Genomic DNA, 21,618 nt, shown 5'->3' on the forward strand with positions numbered 1-21,618 from the left:
TTGTAGAAGTAACAGAAACCTGTAGTCTAAAGAATTATCAGAAATAGCTGTTGGATGCGTTGAGACAGGGCTAATTTTTGGAAGTAGCTAGTGTAAGCTTGTGCCATTGTGGTTACATTAATAGTCCCAGCATGGTTTCCCCATGTCTGCTAGGACCTTTAAAATCAAGGATATAATTACATTTATGATAGACTCAAAGTTGGTGATAAGGGAGAGTAAAGGCATATAATGAATGTATATTCTATATACTAACTCCTAGTAATTTGTCTTTTTAAATGTTACTTGCAATTGTTGACTTTAGCAGTTTACTTCGCCAACAGTCACTTTTTGTGTAAATACATTCTGCTTCATATCCTTATATGTTAATTGACTTCTTATCAATTCAATTCATGAGCTTCTCATTTCAAATAAACTACAATGAAAAACAAGAAACAGCTTATTAGTGTCAATCTGTTTTCTTCCTTTCATACACATAAGAAGAGAGATCTTGCCTGTGGATAAATGAATTTATGACAATAAACCATTATTTTAATTCTCAAAATTATATATTTTTTAAAGCAACATTTTATTTTTGTAACTTTGGAGGGTCTTGCTCTGTGTGTGAAGCCTAGAAACGTAGTGATTAATAGTGTTTTCAAGTATGAGGAATGGAATGGAAATAGTTGATTTCTAATTTTCTGTATATTTAATTCAACTGCAGAGAGGCAGCTTGATGTCACAAATGTGCACAGAGGCTCTGGTGCCAGACTGCCTAGGTTTGAGTTGTGCCTCTGTAGCTTCATATCTGAGTGACTTTGGACAAATTAACATATCTTTGCCAAAGTTTCCTCATCTATAAAATGGATGACAACCATTGTACCAACTTCTTAAGACTGTGAGGATTAAATAAGTAGAACAAATATAAACCATTAGTAACAAGTGCTTTATATATTGTATGTATAGCACAATATGTTATAAATGTTAGCTATTTATGTATGCAGGATGGGTGTTAAAAATATTGAAAAGTGAGAGCAGGACTGGTCTACGTGGAAACTTGTTTCAGATTCTTCTTTACTTGCTATTTATCTTCTTCCTAGAGCGGCAAGAACAGTGTATTAGAACTGGAAAGTTATTGCTTGTCCCTGTCTTTCCCATGGGGTTACGGTAAGCTGTGATGAGAGGGTCACATGCTGAAAGTATGCCTCCTCAAAGAGTGTGTGGTTCCATCTGACTTTTTGAGCTAGAATGAGTCTTTGCCCGTGAACTCCTACATCAGGTGAGAGCTGGGAAGACACCGACATCTTAGTGCACCTTTATGGCAGCAGACTGCCTCCATATACAATGATAGATTAAGGTTCCTGAAAAAAAAAAGTTTAATCATATAGCCACGTGGAAGATTATTGGTTAACTAAAAGAGAATGGTTTCTTATTTTCCTTAGTTTATCTGATAGGGATTAAGCATATTTTGACTACAGATCATAAAATCTTTGGACTATTTGAGTGTTTAATTCTTATAACTATATATTAACTCTCTGTTTTCAGTATATTTTATAGCAGTAAATGGTGATTGGGAAATATGATCTTTCCATCTTGAGATTCAATAATAGTAGGTTATTTCTCTCAGAAAGACATCACTGAAACTTTTTGAACAAGGAAAAATATGTCTTATTTATAAATACTTCCAGGGAAGGAAATTCCACAGACCCTTTTGATGATTTGCTCTTTCTAAAAATATAATTCTTTTGGGAAATTCTATTCTATCTCACTTAAGTCTTCTCTCCTGAAGTTTAATCTCATTCTTGCTTATTTGTTCCTCAATAAAGATGGCGAGCAGCTGATATCATCCTCTTCATATACTTGAGAACTATTGTTAAAAAATTCCTTTGCTGAATAATGTCATTTTGTTAAGGCCTTCATTAGAGTTTCCATTTTTATAGACTTTGATCATTTTTACTACTGTCTACATCTCTCTCTTAAATTTGTAAATCTAAATAATTGGTGCTCATGCAGGTCTGACCAGTATAAGTATTATACTGGCTATGTCACCTCACATTCCTGATGCTTAGCTACTATTTATACATCCCAGTATCACACTTGCTTTTTTAAGAATAGTAAGAGCGTTTCAATGGAGGTGATACATCATCTCTGACCATATATTTGTGTTACAGGTAAATTAAGGCCACTTGAAAATTAGCACCCTCCCCTCACACACACAAAAAAAGAGCATATCTTGATTGTAAATTTTTTCTAATTAAAGGAGTTCTTTAACAGTTGTTTAAAAACAGCACTATGTTCCAGAGCTACTTGGAGTTAATTATGGTTTATTACACACTGAAGGGAAAAAAAAATCAGAGGTTGCAAAAAAAAAAAAAATGAATAGAGGGGATTTTTAGCAGTTAATTGAATTACATGTATTTTTAAAAAGCCAATGTGTTTAAAATAAGTAAATAGATCTTGGATTGAATTGTTAGATTTTACCAGTGATATACTTCTAATCTTTCTATTTTAAATATGTTTTAAAATATTTATTTATTTTTGAAAGAGAGAGAGAGAGAAAGAGACAGAGAGAGAGAGACAGAGTGTGAGCAGAGGAGGAGCAGAGGGAGGGAGACACAGAACCTGAAGCAGGCTCCAGGCTCTGAGCTGTCCACAGAGAGCCCGACTAGGGCTCAAACTGACGGACTGTGAGATCATGACCTGAGCTGAAGTCAGTTGCTTAACCAATTGAGCCACCCAGGTGCCCCACTAATCTTACTATTTTAAATGTGGATTGTAGGCACTTAGTATTTGTGTTTGAAGTCTGAATCTTAGTATTTATGTTAGTATAGTTAAAAAAAAATTGAGATAATTATGTTATGAAACTGGAACTGAAATTGGCAAGGTAACTCAATGAAATTTAATATTTTCTTGATTATCATATTAGCTCTCAGATTATTTCTTGAATTTATGATTAATTCAAAGAGTACGTGGCAGATTGTTTTCTTATTTTAACTCTGTTTGCATGGTAGCTTTATGATGTTGCTTTGTCGAGTGACAGAATTTTACTTGCTTCTTTCACTTGTGTTTTTGTGTCTTTAAAGAGCTTTTACCACTTTTAAAAAAACATTGCAATCAGAGAAGATTTTCATTAAATTCTTTTTCCCATACTTACTCTCTTGTTTTGCTGATGAAATCTTCGTTTACTTTTGTTTGGGAGGTTTAGTTTATGGCCAACCATTTACAACATATTCATAATTTATTTATGACTCAAATATGACCAAAATAAGACCAAATTTATGACCAAAATAAGATAAAAATTAGTGAAACTTAACACTTGAAAGGTTCCATATGTTTGGATGTGCTCAGATTATTATTTTTTCCCTATAACTAAGTTACAAATCACTGAGATGTAACTTATGTGCAAGCACTGTATGGGATTTCATGAATATTTAGTGCTTTGTTTCTATTTCTAAGTCTGTGAAGTTTCATAAATCAGCACTGTTTTTGCTTGGTTGCTACATAGCTGTGATTTTTGTGCTGTCTCTTCTGTATTATAAAGGCTGAGTTTCATACAATTTGCATACGAAAATAATTTCTGGTAGGTAAGAAACAAATTATGTTGGCTCAATATTAAGGGTTATGATATAAATATAATGGAAGCAGGAAATACACATTTAAATTTCCACTTAAACTTGCAATTCCTATATGGTGTTTACAGGTTAGTAAATACGGAGATCTTGACAATCTATTTCCAATTTCATGAACTGAAATCCAAACTATTACCAAGTATTTTCTGTCAGAAAGCTCCACTGGCAATGTTTCCTCAAACTTTATGAGGGTAAATATAGGCCCTCAGCTATTTGTTGGGGTGTCATGTGTTCTAAACCAGAGATTTCCAATATGACCAATCATCAGTATCACCTGAATTGTTTTCTGAACATTTAGATTTCTAGATTCAACCTCAGGAATTTTTTTTTTTTACCTGGTAGCATTAAAGCAGTGATTCTCAACCTTGGCTACACATTAGAACCCCCTGGGGAACTTGAAACAAACAAACAAACAAACAAACAAACAAACAAACAAACAACCTGATACCTCAGCTCCATCCCCAGAGATCCTGCTGTAATTGGTTTGGGGTCATTTCCGTCTAACCTGAACCCTGAGAGACTTTCAAGCTAATGTCACTTTTGAGAACCATTGCTTTAAACAAGACATTTCTTTATTATTATTTTTTATTTGTTGAGACAGATTGAGAGAGAGAGAGAGAGAGAGAGAGAGAGAGAGAGAGAGAGAGAGAGAGAAGCACAACCTAAGCAGGGGAGGAGAAGAGGGAGAGGTAAAGAGAAAATCTTGAGGAAACTCCATGCCTAGCATGGAGCCTTATGTGGGGCTCGACCTCAAGACCCAGAGATCATGACCTGAGAAGAAACCAAAAGACGCTTAACTGACTGAGCCACCCAGGCATCCCTAAACAAGACATTTATTAATTAGAGGTATAATATTCAGAGTTTCTTATGGTGAATATTGATTTGGTTTTTAACTTTACTATTTCATTACCATCTTCGTATATTTCTCCTTTTTTTTTTTTTTGTTTATAAAGTTATAGTGATAGCCACTGGGAGAATCAAAAGCTGATACTTCCAACCGAGTTCTAGCATGAAGAATATCTGAGCCTGTTTACCTTCACGGGAGAAATATATGACTTCTTTGAGAAGTACGCGAGAAGCTGGATTGCCTTCTTCCCACCAGATGGAGAGCCTACAAACAAGAAGATTAGGGACAGAGGAGTTAATAAATTGATTTTGCTGTGCCCTGGACAACCAAGAGATCTACTTTAGCTCGAGTTGTCTCCTTGAGCCTTGGTAATAATAGATAACGTTTACTGAGTTCTTACTATATGCTAAATACTTGGAATCTTCATAGTAGTCCCACTTCCATTTTACAGGAAAGGAAATAGCAGGACAGGGGAGTTAAATAACTTTCCCAAAGTCATAGTCATTATGCAGTGAGATCTGGATTTGAACCCAGACGGTCTGACTCCAGGGCTTTCTTGGCTGCCTACGATCCCATTTTGACTGACTAGCTAGACCACAGTATGGTATAATAGATATGGGCTTATAAGGGTATATGATCAGATTGAAGTGTGATTTTATATAAGCAATGTAACATGTACAACTTACTTGACTTCTCTCACCTTTAATTATCCATGTGTAAAATGGGTAATAATAACATCTTCTTCACAGGGTTATTATGAGGCCAGCTTAGTACCTGCAATTACTGAGGAAATAACTTCTGTTTTTAATCAATCAGCACAGTGTATGAGTCCAAAAACATAGAAATGTGGGATTTGGACTCATTACTATATTTCTTATGAGTAGGCTAGATGGTAGTTTCAGAGTGTATATAAATTAGCTGAGGTTTATTCTAACCCTGAAATTCTCTTATTTTTATTAATTGTATTATTCTTCCAAATCCATTATCTTTACTTGGCAAAATTCCTCTGGTCCTATCATTGTGGTCAATCATTTAATTTGTTAAATAAACCTAATTATTTCATAGATGTGCCTAAGAAAAGCAAAACTTCATTCCTATGAAATATACTCCTTTGAGGACTGAGTAGAAGACTCTTCCTGAGGAATTAATATGATGACTCACCTGAAAGTCCCATAACATGATGCTTCATAATATTACTGCAATGGGAATGAAATAATCGTCCTGATCTTACTTTTTAAGTGTTGAGCAATTTCAGGCATGCTCACTTAACCTCGTAAGTCCATGGTTGTCTTATGTGTAAAATTTAGAAGCTGTATTATTTGATAGTGATGGTTTCTCTCACTCTAATATTATCTGATTCTGGATATTACAAAATAGCAACAAAGATGTATTTATATATGGAAACTGTATATATAATGAGAACTGCAGTTCTCACCCACCAGTTCATCGTTTTAGTTCCAACAGTTTCTTCCTTATTCCGAGCTCATCTGTCAAAACGAAGAAGTAGGATTCTGTGATTTCCAACTTTTTATGATTCTATTAATCTTTCCTCCATTATCAGCCATTTGCCAAAAATGCAACAGCCCCAGTGGACATCCTTTCCTCGGTTTAAGTTCCAACAACTTCTGGGAAATTATTTTATCTTATTATCATTTAATATTTTCTTTACCTGATTATAGTGTTTCTCCAGGATTGATTCCTGAATATATATTTGATTATCAGACAATGCAAATCTTTTTCTAGTTCATATGCATACACATACATATAAAAGTTGCATTAGTGGATAGAAGATTTCCCCCACAAAATATTTTTAAACTTCTGACACCTGGTACCATTTACTTGTTTTAGAACAAAATATGACAGTGTCCTATTTAACACAGAATTATTTATACTATAGTATAGTGCTTCTCAAACTAACTGTGGAGTTCTTTATATATATATATATATATATACATATATATATACATATATATATATACACATATATATATACATATATATATACACATATATATATATATATATCTCCAATCCATTGTAGATCAATTCTTTTGTAAAATACAATAAAAATGAATTACTAGACAAAAGATATTTTAAAAAAACTTAATATAATTTTTAAAATTATTTGTTGCAAGAGATATAAACTTGTTCTATCAAACTACTGCAAAATTATTTCTTTCACATTTTTATTCTCAATGTCTTTATGTCTCACAAGCCAATAGCAAAGAGTTCATAGAATTTTATAATCTGTGGATAATTGTGTTGCCCTGGTCCTAAAAAAGAAGTTTGACTTTTTATCATTTTTGTAAGTTTGAAATTCTTTTTTTTAAGGTTTATTTATTTTCAGAGAGAGAGAGAGAGCGTGCATACGTGGGAGCGAGGATGAACAGTGGAGGGGCAGAGAGAGAGGAAGAGAGAGAATCCCAAGCAGGCTCTGCACTGTCAGAGTAGAGCCCAGTGTGGGGCTTGATCACATGAACCTCAAGGTCATGACCTGAGCAGAAATCAAGAGTCAGACGCTTAATCCACTGAGCCACCCAGGTGCCCCATGAATTTGAAATTCTTTAGGAAAAATAAGCATATTACAACATCTACAATGCTGTAAATGTTTTAAACTTGTTTTTAATGTTTATGTAATTTTGAAAGAGAGAGACAGAGTGCAAATGGGGGAGGGGCAGAGAGTGAGGGGGACACAGAATCTGATGCAGGCTCCAGGCTCTGAGCTGTCAACACAGAGGCCAATGAGGGGCTCGAACTCACGGACCACGAGATCATGACCTGAGCCGAAGTTAGACGCTTAACAGACTACGCCACCCACCACCCAGGCACCCCTGCAATCTTATAGTGAAAACATTCACCTCTTCATTTGCAGGAAATATTTTCCTTATAATTTTGATTAAGAATGAAATGTAAGGTGTAGATTTTGAACGTTAATTCCTTGCTTCTCTCTTCCTTATTCTCCTTTCTTAACGTGTAATATGGCTTTAAAAGGCCAGGTTGGCTAGATCAGACAATCTCCACATTCAGTGACTGGATCCTTCAGGTTCTTTCAATGGTTAAAATGTAAGTAGATATTAAGCCTCACCTGTGTTTAACTTAGGAGAAGCAAGTTGTTCAGATCTGTTCCTGACAATGGCTTTCAATGACCAGAAGAAGGACAAAGCCTGGGGAGTACCAAGTGACTCAGGCATGGAGAGGAGATACTACCAAAGAGACCATGTCTGTTTAGGCCACATGCCTAATAAACCAGCACCAGAGATTTACCCATGATTTTAATGCCAGAGCCATTGTCTGAGTGGAAAACAATCCAAAATATTGATGATGAAGGAAATTCGTGTAAGATGATGCATTTCACTTACTGTAAGAAAGAATATTTCTCAAAATCATAATTCTACTGGAAATTTCAAATATATATACAGTATGTATCTTTTAAAGATAGTTGCTAGGTGAGTAGATTTTCCAGTCCCCAATGAAGGATTCATTTCACAATCAGCTTAAGCCTGTATTTTTGAAACTTGAAACCTTACTCATCTGGCAGAGAAAAGGATCATAACTACTGAGAAGAAATACAAAGATGTTTCAGAGCATCCAGATTTTACTTCTAAATCTTATCCTTCACGGACATTAAAAACAAAAAATCTTATTTATCTGCCAGGGAATTTTCTGCATTACTGCACAACCAAGTTAACTATTATAATGCAAAATCTCCCTTTATAAGGACCCTTGAGAAATATTTCTCTCTGGCAGTGTATTAAGAATACTGTGCTTCCCTTGAGCTACTCATTTGTTTTTATTTTTCTTCTTAGCTCTGTACTTAGTAGATAATTAAATAATTTAATTAAATTTCATGGGCCTCACTTTTTCTCCTTTCAAAGGTGGGGATGAAAACACTTATAGGGTTGTGCTATAGATTAAATGAATTAATATGAATTAAATAAATTAATATATCACAAGTGTTTAGAACAGTGCTTGGAACATAAGTACTTACTAAGTATAAGCTATTGTTGTTGCTTTGTTATCATTCAATTGGTTGATGATTTTTATTAACTATTCATGTTTTTCTTTTGTGCTTTTTCTTCTAGGAACATTAGGGTCAAATTTGCTTTTTCTAGTAGCTGTTCACTATTCTTTTAGTCCCCTTATTCTCAATTCTTCATCAGTTTATTCTTTTATTTACTTATTGTTTCATTTTCATTTATTTGAGGGAGAGAGAAAGAGAGCAGGGGAGAGAGGGAATTTTAAGAAGGATTCATGCTCTGCGTAGATCCTGATGTGGGACTCCATCCCACGACCCTGGGACCATGACCTGAGCTGAAATCAAGAGTCTGCCACCCAGGCACCTCTTTATCAGTTTGTTCTTTATTCTGGTACTTTGCATGCACATCTGCAGGCTGGGCTGAAATCTTTGTTTTTGGAACAAAGCAGTGTATCAATCAGTTCATCCATCAGTCTCCTAAAAACTGAATGATGAGTCCACCTAAGGACAAGAATTACCTCAAGAACATTTAAAAACTCAGATTGGCTTAAATGTGGCATTGAAAGGGAGATGGAATTATTATATTTGACTTAGAAAATCACTCCAGCCTTGTCTCCGAGGTCAGTCCTATTACAGCAAGGGGGTGTATTGGGATGGAGAACAGTCAACCTCAGTATCAATTACAATAGAGTATCCTCTTCCTTAGGTCTTTATCCTCAGTGCCTTACACAGTTTCTGGCACATTACAATACTCAATAAATGAACAAATCATTTTTGCTTGGGTACCGCATTTTCCATTTGGCAACTTGAGCAAAGGAAACTCAGTTATAACCACACAATTCCTATAAATTAAATATTTTCTGGAAACAAGACCTTTCCGTCAAGCAAAACTCTAGGATGCTTTTTATGATTTATTCCCTGCCTAATTCACTTTGTATCACTCTTACACATACACTCTGTGCTCTAACATTATCAGATCCCAGAAGGTCTCTGAAACCAACGTGGTTTTTCATTCAGACTTATGTTTGAACATGATATGCTGAACTCTTTTATCTAGTAAAGCACTTATATTTTAAATCTGGACTTAGATCTCTGTTTCTCCGTGGGGAGATTTTTTGGCCAATTCACTCTATTAGGCAGAACCAGACATGCCAATATTTATGGCCCTCCATGCTGGGTGTATGTCCTCCTCGTAATCCTCTAAATATTATATTTTCTTAACTTGCTGCCCAGACAATGTGTGAGGGAGAAAGAGCACAGGTTTGCAATCAGGCAAAACTAGGTTGGGTTCTTTTTAGCTATGTAACTAAGCCCTGCTATTTAATTTTGCTGAGAGTCAGGCTACTTGTTTTGAAATGAGGATAGTAAAATCTACCTCATGAGGTTGTTGTGAAGATTAAATTAGGTAATATATGTAAAGGTCAGCACATAATTGGTTCTCAGTAGATAAATAATAGAGTAGGTACTTAATAACTAAAATGTATTTAGCATTATTGGAGGATTCTTGAAAAAGTGAAGATAGTGTAATAGATTTATGATGATAGGCTAAAAATCAATATGAACTTCTATTTGAGGCATTGGAGTTCTTAGAATTAAATTTCTTTTAGGGTTATAAATATGAAAAGGGTGAACCATGATTTCAGCTTCCTCCTAAATAGCACCTAGCATAGATCATGTGTTAATAGATACTCACTAAAGATTTTGATGAATGGCCAGCAAGAAATTTGCCTCCTTTTCTCACATCTCCTCAAAGTTCTATCACAGAGTCAAATTTAAGAATGATAAGCATGGTATTAGAGCAGTGGTGCCCCCAAACCTCACCATCAGCATTGGTTTCCAGATGAGGCTATTCTTGAAAGACTTAATTTAAGCTTTTCCACTTAGCATTTAATGTGACTTATTTTGTACAATGACAAAGCTGCAGGTGTTAACAAATCTAAGAGTTTAAAAATGTGCTTGTGGTATATTTAAAGTGACCAAAATAACTTTTTTTAAGATTCAAAAATAAACTGTTGACATAAATCACAGAAATACCACTGCTTAAAAAATAAGATTTGTCGCATCTTGTCTTTTTCACTCAGAATTAAAGGTTCTCTGTAATCTAGCCCTAGTTTACCTTCCTGACACCACCAGCACCCACCCCCTTCCCAGACCCTCTACAGTCCAGTCTTAAGATGAAATTTTTCCATGTCTGCCTTTAAGTCCTCCTTAGCCTCTGCTGTGTTTTAATATAGAGACATAACTTTTCCATTTTTTTAATTCCAATTTGAGCTGAAGCTCAGGGCCTGGTAGGTGCTGGAAGCTCAGGACACTTTTGATTAGCGGTGGGTGACCCAAAGACAGGGGTAAGCTAGGATATGGAGTAATCAGACATATACAGTCCTTCCTGAAATGGACTGAGGAACAATGACTGGAGTTGTTAGAGTTGATGGCTGGTCTCCCCAGGCTGGTAATAAAAACCGTGCTCAGTCTTCCCTGGCAATATCCTTGATGGAGAAATGCATCCTGAGTGGCAGGGGAACTGAGGTTCACAGACTTGACCCAGACACAGTGGATAAAGGTCAAAAGGAAAAGGAAATTTTGAATGAATCACAAGGCGTAACACATCCTTCAGCCCAGATCTTCTCTCATCAACTCCTTCCTTTCTCAGGATTTGTGGCAGAGCCCAGAGAGAGTTCTCTTTAGTGAAAAGACACAGAATTGAAAGCCACCAAGTGAGTGGTGAGCAATTAGTCCCTTTAGTCAGCAAGGCAGAAGGGCAGCACAGTTGGAAAGCTGAATGGGAAGAAGAGGGTGCCTAAAAAAAGTATTGGCATCCTTGTCTCCCTGATTCCCCACACTTCCAAACCACTAAGCCTAAAGAAATTTCTAGAATCTTGGCTCTTTCTTAGATAAACAAGGGAACAGCATTTAAAATACCTTGTAACTCCTTATAAGAGATGATTTCTCTGTAGGGTCCCTCAGATGGAAGAAACCAAATGTGACATTTCACAATATGGGAAGGGGGAGGCTCCTCGCTAATTGAGAAAACATTTCTATTCACAGTCTTTAGACTGAGATTTAGACTATGCTATTCCCAAATTAACATCTGTTCTTGGTAAAGATAGCATGGCTAAATTCCATTATTTAAAGATATGGCATGCCTCCATTTTACCATGGCCAGTCTATGGAGAGAGAAATACAATCAGGAACTTTCACAACCTTATGATTACACCAACTATTCTTTTTATATAAAGTAACTTATTCTTACATTGCCTCTAGAGGAAATCTGAAAACTTGAGCATTAGTCTTAAAATATTGAGTCATCAATAAAAGTTTAAGAGACTGAGAAACCAACATTTATTAAGTTTGCTTCCCTCACCTACAATACTCACTTTCCCCACCAGCTTCCTGCAGAATTGGGCTCAAGATAAATACTATGACCATTGTGAATCACAAGAAGACTATTTTTTTTGCATGTCTAAGTAATAAGGTGTTAATTTTCAATCCAGTTATGCATACATGATGACTATATGAAATCTTTTCCCTGGTTTTAGTCAAATATTGTCTGTCCTTTAAAGCTTAATTTAAATCCTACACGTTTGTTCTCCCTACACTCCCTCACCCATTTATTAAATTTTCTTAAGTCACATTAGTGTCCTCTTTTTCAACCTCTGAATTTAAAGCATTGTTATCTCTATTTTATATTTAACTGCTTGACAATGGCTCAAGGACACATTACGTGATTGCTTAGTCTTCCGTTAAAAACTTTTTCACCTCAGCCACTGGTTTGTTCAGACTTGATTGAGTTAGCCATACTTAGCCCCCGAAGCTAGAAATTTGGGAGATCTAGTCTGTGAAGTTTCTAGATCATTTTTTAAAGGAATAAATGAACATTTGGCAGGAAGTGCCTTTCATAAACACCATACTGAGCACATTCCAGTGGAAAAATTTCAATGGTGAACATTAGTTACTAGTTTTTTTGCATGGAATTCTACACTTTCTATGAATCTTTATGTTTGTCTATTTCTTGTTTTTTAATGAATAAATATTCATTGTTGAAATTTTTGAAAAGTGTGAAGAAGTATAAATGAGTACAAAAAATGTCACTTAAAATCCTAGTACTCATTTTGGCATATTTCTTGCATTTTTTTGTGACAAATTTCATGCTTTATGTACAGTTTCATATCATGCTTTTGCATTTGATATGACATGGGGATTTCACTTAGTCATTCAAAACACCTAGCAAACATAATTTTTAAAGCAAATTCTCTTTCATATTCTCATTATATGAATAATTCATGTTAGTTATAGAAATGTAAGTGTATATATTAACAGTAATTTCACCACACAAATAAATGCAATAAAATTTAGTGTATATTCTTCCACATTTTTGCCTATGTTTTTAAACACAAATTTGTATGCATATACAGTATAAATAGGCAACCCTGGGATCACATTTTGTATTTGGTTTGGCAACCTGTATTTACCACTTAATACATTTTGGATATCTATCTATTATTTACTCTGTTAAATAGCTGCATAGTAGTATATTATGAAAACAGATGTGCAATGACATTTCCTCACTGCCCACTCCCCTCTCCCAATGATAGCTTCTTAGCTTTTAAAACTAAGAATAATTCTAGGGGGTGCCTGGGTGGTGCAGTCGGTTAAGCGTCTGACTTCAGCCAGGTCACGATCTTGCGGTCCGGGAGTTCGAGCCCCGCGTCAGGCTCTGGGCTGATGGCTCAGAGCCTGGAGCCTGTTTCCGATTCTGTGTCTCCCTCTCTCTCTGCCCCTCCCCCGTTCATGCTCTGTCTCTCTCTGTCGCAAAAATAAATAAACGTTGAAAAAAAAAAAACTAAGAATAATTCTAAACTAAATACAATGTTGTGATGAACATCTTTACCTCTAAATGGCATCCGTACACAAAATTATTTCCTTAGAATAAAGTTTCACTCTTGGAACTGTTGGTTAAAGTATATGAAAAAGCTCAGTATGCTTGTGAAATATAAATTTTCTGTGGTTTTAATTTAAAAATTCCTTTGCTATTCCTTACTTCATGTAAAATTCTTGCATCTACCTACCCTTTACTTTTTAATACACTGTAGGCTAAAAGTCGTTTACATTTAAATTTGCATTACTGTTGGGTTGCCTGGGTGGCTCAGTTGGTAAAGCATCCAACTTCAGCCCAGGTCATTATCTCACTGTTTGTGGTTTCGAGCCCCACATCAGGCTCTGTGCTGAAAGCTCAGAGCCTGGAGCCCGCTTCAGATTCTGTGTCTCCCTCTCTCTCTCTGCCCCTCCCCCACTCACACTGTTTCTCTCTCAAAAATAAATAAACATTACAAATTAAAAAAAAGAAATTTGCATTACTGTCATCATCAATGAAGATATTGGACATGGTTTTATAAAATTTAGTTTGAATTCAAGAAAGCCAACTAGATAGATGGCTGGTATGAAATTTACTCATAGATTGATTTGATGGTGGTTTCTGGCTCTATCTTTTGTCCTTTGTCAAGCCCTTGGGGAGAGTTTATGACACTAAACACAATTTAGTGTACCCAGAAATATGAGATTGGAGCTGCATTAACTGCTTTAATTCCATAATAATACCTACTGAGAGATGAGATTTTTATTTAGGTAAGTGTTCAAGTCTGAATGAAGTCTCTTGCAATCTTCTATGAAATGTGTGCATTCAGAGCTAAAATTTCATGAGAACTTTGCTCAAGGAATTACTTTTCACCTCAGTTCAATGTTAATTTACTTTACTTGTAAGCAAGCAGAATGTCACAATACTATTTCTATCCTAAGAACATATGCATGTTGTTCCATTAGTAGTAATATTTTCATCAGAACATTGTTGAACAGTAGCAAGTGATAACATTTGTAGGCAGTAATCAGAGACTTGACAGCTTTCCTCACCATTAACATTCTTCCTTCTAGGAGGCGAGAGATGTAAATTGAATAGAACACTTCAGAAAGTGATTATTAGCTGATGTTAACACAGATACCAAGTTGAAGTTGGATTACTTCTTTAAGAAGACAAAGTGATCTTTCAGAGTTGTTGTATCTTAATGACTCTGTTTTATCGATGACAGTCATAAAGAAGTGGGGAGTGAAGTAGAATCATACAAAATCTCTTTTGCACAGAGAAAGTGAGAGTTACCACGTATGAGTTTCTTCAACTTCTTGCTATGCACCTAAAATTTACCAGCATCTATCCCATTTCTTTCTTCCCTCATTAGCTGTGAAAGAATAGGTGCCTCTCCTTCTGTCTAAAACCAAACTCTCTCATCTCCTTTAGGAAACTTGTGCAACTGTCAGAACTTCCTCTTTCTCTTCTGCTCTTAATACTAGACTTTTGAAACCCTTGAAAGATGTTGTTTCCACTCCTTCTCCTTTTATTGAGTTAAAAAAAATTGATGTTTATCTGTTTTTGAGAGAGAGAGAGAGAGAGAGAGAGAATATAATGAGCAGGGGCAGGCAGAGAAAGAGGGAGACATAGAATCTGAAGCAGGCTCCAGGCTTTGAGCTGTCAGCACAGAGCTCAACTCGGGGCTCGAACTCAGGAACCAGGAGGTCATGACCTGAGTCAGATGCTTAACTGACTGAGCCACACAGGCACCCCTTACTTTACTTTTATAAAACTTACTTTTACTTTTATGTACAGCTCCAAATGCCTCTCTCAACCAGGGTTACATTAGAAAATTAAGCCCTACAGAATAGGATTTGAGGGACTTTTTTTCTTTTTCCCAATTTCCCATTAATAGTGGAGCTATAGTCCCTTCATGAAGCATAGTAGAGAAGATAATTACTAACACACAATGGATGCTTTAGGGCACTAAGGTTTAAATATTTATTCTAGTAGGGGCGGCTGGGTGGCTCAGTAGGTTAAACATCTGGCTCGGGTCATGATCTTGCAGTCCCTGGGTAAAAGCCCTGCATTGGGCCCTGTGCTGATAGCTCAGAGCCTGGAGCCTGCTTCAGATTCTGCATCTCCTTCTCTGCCCCCTCCCCACTCACACTCTACCTCTGTCTTTCAAAAGTAAATAAACATTAAAAGATTTTTTTTTAAATATTCTAGTGGAGTCCTGGTTGAGGATGTCTTCCTCCATGTTTATTTAACCCTACACAGAGTCAGCGATTTTACCCTTTCTAGCTAACTCTTTGGGTATATACCTACATGTCACTGAAAAACAGGCTTGTTACTACTTGATTTTTCAGTTTTGGGTATTATATATTGTCTTCTCACATTTGAAATGAAAACTGTGGCATGTATAAAAATGGTCTCCCAAAGATACCATACCCTAAATCTTTGAAACCTACAAATATTACCTTATTTGAAAAGGGGTCTGTGCATAAGAGATTAAGTTAAGGATTTTGAGATGTGTGTGGAGGTTATTTTGGATTTTCTGGGTGGGTCCTAAATGCCATCACAAGTGTCTTTATGAAAGGAAGGCAGAGGAGGATTACACACACAGAATCGGAGGTCCTTTGACCATGGAGACACAGATTGCAGTGATGTGCAAACTGACTTCAGACCTTTGCCCTCTAGAACTGTTGGCCTCTCCATACTCACATCCTACTGTTCTCCATACACTTTTATGCTTTTTGAGACTGCTCTGTATGGAGTACATCTATGGGTTACAACCTTAACCTCTTGCTTCATGTTGGGTTTAGCCAATGGGAATCTCATCAGGGGTCAGAGGAGAGTGAGTTTGGTGTACTTATGTCTCTGGCTCCCACCTTGGAATATCATCCTGATGATATTGTTTTGCAATCAAAGAATACAGTTCCTTTCAAGATGGCCCTCTCTACTGGATTCTCCTGGATTCCAGTTACTGCATTCTTACCTTGATACAAGCTTCAAGGTAGTAACAGGCCAACTGTTATTACTCCTGGGAAGTTGGATGATTCTACCCATATAAATCTTGCCTTTATTAAGCCTTACTTAAATTATCCTAATTTGGGAGTACTACCTGTTTTCTGTTGGGACCATAACTAAGCCATAGCCAGAGATAAATACTTAGATAAATACAGAGTATGCCATTGTTTCCTGCTAGAACAGACTAATACAATAGGCAACAAATATTGTATGAATGAATCAATGAATGAAATTTCCATTATCATTGTACTGTAATGACTTTGTTGCTCTTCTATCATCTCGTCAAGACTGAAAACCAGTAAAAGGCAAAGAGTAATTACAGCCCTAGAGCTTAGTATAGTATTTAGCACATAATATACCCTTGACAAGAAGTTACTGAATACTGAAATAATTTGATTTAGAATCTGAATCTGATTCCCCTATTTACTAGCCATTTGACCATGGCTTAGTCCTTAGGTTCTCTAAGACATAGTTTTAAAAAGTATTAATATCTACTTTACATGGTATTTATATTTATCCCCTTGTTGATTGTTATAAAGATCAAATGAAATAACATGTGTAAACGGTTATTGCAAATTATAGAGTTGCTTTTTACATGCAAGAATTCACTTCAAAGAGCATGATATATACACACTACTGATGTTCTAAAGGCAATAGCTGTTGATCAATGAATACCTTAAATTTCTTCTTTATATGTTGTTTAATAGCACTTTTTTTTTTTTGTCAGAAGATAAAGTAATCTGGACCATTTTCTTTTCTTTTCATAAAGGCAAGAACTTAGTTCTAACCTGAGAGTGTAAGGCTACTCTAGTGCCTATGGCTTGATTTTTTTATCAGGGAATAAATGTCTAAAGCTGTGACTCTATTGATGAAGGTATACTTTATTTCCTTTACCCCAACACTTTAAGAATCTAAGACAAATGTGGATATATATAGGTAGGAACCTATATAAAAATCTATACAATACTAGATTGTTGAATATCAGTGTTATTTGGGGGAATCATCAATCATTGGGTTGTCCTATCCAAGCAGTGAATACAGCCTCAAATATCTTTAATAGAATTTAGCTAGATTATTCTGATATTTTTGATTTACTTATCTCAATGTTGATTATTCATCCTGCATTTAACAGACTGAGGCTAGCCTTCCTTCATGAGCCTTTGCTACATTGCTGGTTTACCTTGAAAGGTAGGCATGTGACAGGGCAGTAATCTTCACTAAGTACAAGAAGAAACTAAATATAAAGATAATGACTGAATTTCAGCCATAATAACAATAGCAGTAATAATTAATGCTAGCACTTATGGAGCACTTATTTTATGCCAGTACCATACCAAGCACTTTATAGGCAATAACTCATTTCATGTTTGCAACAAAGTATAAAGTATATACAACTATTATGCCTTCATTTTATAGAGGAGGAAACTGAGGCACAGGGAGGTTGTGATATGCTTGTTGAGCTAGTAAAGGGTAAGCCAGAATTTGAAGTCGGGGTGTCTGGCTATAGAGCTCTAGATTTCCTACGCTATGTTGCCACAAAAAATGAGAAATGGGGGGCACCTGGGTGGCTCAGTTGGTCAAATGTCCGACTTTGGCTCAGATCATAATCTCATGGTTCATGAGTTTGAGTCTCACGTTGGGCTTTGTGCTTGCAGCTCAGAGCCTGGATTCTGTTTCGGATTCTGTGTCTCCCTCTCTGCCCCTCCCTCTCTTGTGCTCTGTCTCTCTATCTCTCTCAAAAATCAATTAAAAAAAAAAAAGAGAGAGAGAGAGAAATGGAAGGCCTAGGACCTAAACATTTTTTGGGTAATAGGCCTTAACTACATGCCATGTCCAAATCCATCTACTAACTGGGGATACAAAATATCTAAATTTTATGGTCCTTATATTTGGGAAATTTTCCAGATCAGTAATAAATATACAAAATATCTTTATTTGGTGGATGAACTGAAAAAGATAGAACCAGTTTATGAAGGGCTTTGGTTGTCCAGCTGAGCAATCTGTTGTGACTCGGTTGGTTCTAGTTACCTTAAAAATAATGTTTATGTTTTTATTTCTTCTTTATTCCTTTCATCCTTCCTTCTGTCCATTTCTCCTTCCATCTATCTGTCCTTCCTTCCTTCTCCCCCCACTCACCTATATAGCATTTGTGTGTATTTCTATGTAAGTTCAGTTGTATGTTTTAAAATTTATTTAAGTATAGGGAAACCACTCTAATTTATATTTAATGTGAAAAATCCTCAGCTAAAAAAAGATTTACAGATAATTACAGTTTTTTACCTCTTTTAAGGAAGCTACCATAGCTAGGTCTGAGAGAAACGTTGGCTTAGATGTCCTTTGCTGACTTGCTTTTAGTAAATAGATCAAAATTATTTCTGAATGACATAACAACAAGATGTGTGTAAATGAGTATTTTTAAATGCTTAAAGGTACTTGAAAATAGTGGCCTGAAACAGTTAAAATATTTTTCATGAAATTTTGTGGAAAATTCATTTATTTAATAAAGATTCTCTTTGGAGGTAGTACAAAAATTACCCTGTCCTCCTTCTGAATAGTCACAAATTCAGCTTTAGTAGTGTGTGAATTAAAGAGGTATAATTGCTTTTCCAATGCTCTTCAGTCCAATTGGAAAAATTAAGAAGACTAAGGATAGTGTTGTCTGATTCTCTTTTTTTTCTTTTTTTTTAAGTTGAATTTATTTATTTTGAGACAGAGCGTGTGCGTGCACAAGTAAGGAAGGGACAGAGAGAGAAAAGGACAGAGAGAATCCCCAGCAGGCTCCATGCTATCAGCACAGAGCCTGACGCTGGGTTCGATCCCATGAAGTGTGAGATCATGACCTGAGCTGAAACCAAGAGTCGGATGCTTAACCGACTGAGCCACCCAGGTGCCTCTTAAACACATCACAATATCTGATATGAAAAGTGGGCACTTACTTCGTGTTGCTGATTGATGGGAATGGAAGGACAGATGTGCTCCAGGAGTGTGTTTACCAATGCCAGTGGTCCCTTTCAGGTGATGGAGTCACAGCAAATGGAAGCCATTTTTTACAAAAGAAGAGAAAGAGAAACAAAAATTTGGTTCGTAAGTCATTTTTTTCTGGTTGTTTTAGAATTTCCATTTTTAGATGAATTTCTCACTTGTGTGAATTTATGAAAGGCAAATTACGACTTCCAGTGTTTTTCTCTCAAGCTACCCACTCGGTTTTCCATTCTACCTTCCCCAAATGATTCCATTCTGTTAGAAATGTTACATGAAACTCTGTTTACACGAGGAGTGAACTGGAAGGAATGGATTGGGATTTGGGGTTTGGACCACAACTATCTTTTATATTGCCTCCAGCATATACTCATAGCAAGATAATGTTCAGCAGGTTTTTGCTTGGAGTAAAAACATACTAGATGACATCGCCTAATGAAACTCTACTATTTGCACAGGTATTTAGTACTGAGACTTGATGAAATCCTCAAGATAAAGATCAAGATGAAGACATACACCTTCTCAAATACTCATAGTGTAAAATTAACTTAGGAAATTCATTCAGTCAATTTTATCACCTGCTTGCTACGTGCCAAGTACTGTTCCAGACAGTTAGCAATATAACACTGAATAGGATAAAAATCTCTAGCCTTGTGGAGTTTGCTTTAAGTGGAAATGGAGGAAGATATATAGTACTCAAGTAAATAAGTAAAAAATATAGTATATCATATGGAGATAGGTACCATAGAAATAAGGAAGGAAGGGAAATAAGGAATGAAAGAATGTGAGGGCTGTCGATTTTAAGGAGGTGCTTTGTGAGTAAATACTAAAGTATTAAAGGAGGTGTATTCTGTGTATATTAGGGCGAAAAACATTGCTGCAAAGGGAACAGCAAATGCAAAGAGTGTGGGCAGTGGTGTGCCTGGCATGGGATACCAGCTAGGGACAGCAGGGATACCCGTGGAAAATGAGAGGCAGAGTTACAGGACATAAGGTCAGAAGGCAGTAGAGAATTAAATCACCTAGGGATCTTGTAGGCCATTGCCAAGACTTTGACTTCTATTTGTGTTGGTTTCCACCCTGAGAATAAGCTGTAGAGGAACAAGGCGGAAGCAGGAAGACTAGTTAAGAGGCTACTAAACTGATCCAGGTGAGAGGTAATGACGGTTTGGGAGCAATGGTGGAGATGGAGAGACACAATCAGACTCTGAATATATTTTGAAGGTAAAGCTACCAGGATTTGCTAATGAATTGGATATAGTTTATGAGAGAAAGAGAGAAATTAAACATGAATCCAAATATGGGGCCTGAGTAGTTGAAAGTTTGGAGTTGTTATTAACTGAGGAGAGAAAAACTCTAAGGGGTACTGGATTGCAGAGAGAAGATCAGACACCTGGTTTGGGACATCTAAGCAAATTTGTTGAGTAGCAGCCACAAAGCCTGGAATGAGGGGAGAGATCTGGCTAGGGGATACATTTGGAAGCACTCCATACATAGATGATATTTAAAGAGATTTGCTCATGAGATCAAATTTCCAATTCCAAGGTTGTTGTCTTTTTAGACAGTGATGGTGCAAACAGAATGATTTTAGGTGTTTTGACATGCCTAAAGTTTGTCTGATGATAATACCGAACACCAGTCTTTTTCTACTTTTGCTCTGAACTTCACCATCATGTTCACTGTGAAGGCATCTGTTGCCAGATGGGGCTGGCCCCTAAGTGATCAGTCTAGGCCTTAAAGGCGCAAGGCTGCTCAGAGACAGTACTCACACTTTGTTGTAGTTGAAAATAAAATAAAACACAGCGGGAAACATCCAATTCCACAATGTCTTTGTGAATAATGAAAAATTTATTGCAGATTTTGTGGTTTGATAGAGAAGAAGGTTCACACAGGCATACCACATAGCTAAAATGTAATACAAATCCCCCCACTTCTTTGCAACCCTTCTCCCTTCCTCTCTCCCTCTGCCACCCCCCTGCCCCGGCAAAGTTAATCTTAGGCTACCAGCTACCGTGCCTTCATTCTCCTTCTTCACCCCTTCCACTACCTCTCAGAACTCTCCTTACTACCCAAACACACTTTTTCGGTGTGTTTACCCTCCATCCTCTGCAAAACAAAACCTCTCCCTGCATGTAACCAAGTCTACTCTTCTCACAAAGCAGTTTAGCAACCTTCTACTGAAACTCATGTTCTATTTCAACATTTTTCAGTCTTCTCTACTATGGTGGATACTATACTGTGCTGTCCAAATCCCCCGTTCAGAACTGAAGGACTTATTTCCTCAGCTGATGGAAAGAGTTATCCTTTGTTGAAGAGAGCATCCTTGCCCAAATGCATGCTTTTG

The 21,618-nt window shown here is 36.4% G+C and overlaps 1 non-coding gene across 1 annotated transcript; it reads right to left on the minus strand.

Annotated features, from left to right (window-relative positions):
- Positions 1-532: 532 nt before the first annotated feature.
- On the minus strand, positions 533-19,748 carry LOC101085451. Its single transcript, XR_002740508.2, has 3 exons — positions 19,232-19,748; positions 4,640-4,716; positions 533-1,072 (listed from the first exon to the last, which is right to left on the minus strand). It is a non-coding gene; the product is annotated as a phosphoribosyl pyrophosphate synthetase 1 like 1 (transcript).
- Between the last annotated feature and the right edge of the window lie 1,870 nt (positions 19,749-21,618).

Source organism: Felis catus, chromosome A2, assembly GCF_018350175.1.
Source record: "Felis catus isolate Fca126 chromosome A2, F.catus_Fca126_mat1.0, whole genome shotgun sequence".
In the NCBI taxonomy this organism is placed as follows: domain Eukaryota; kingdom Metazoa; phylum Chordata; class Mammalia; order Carnivora; family Felidae; genus Felis; species Felis catus.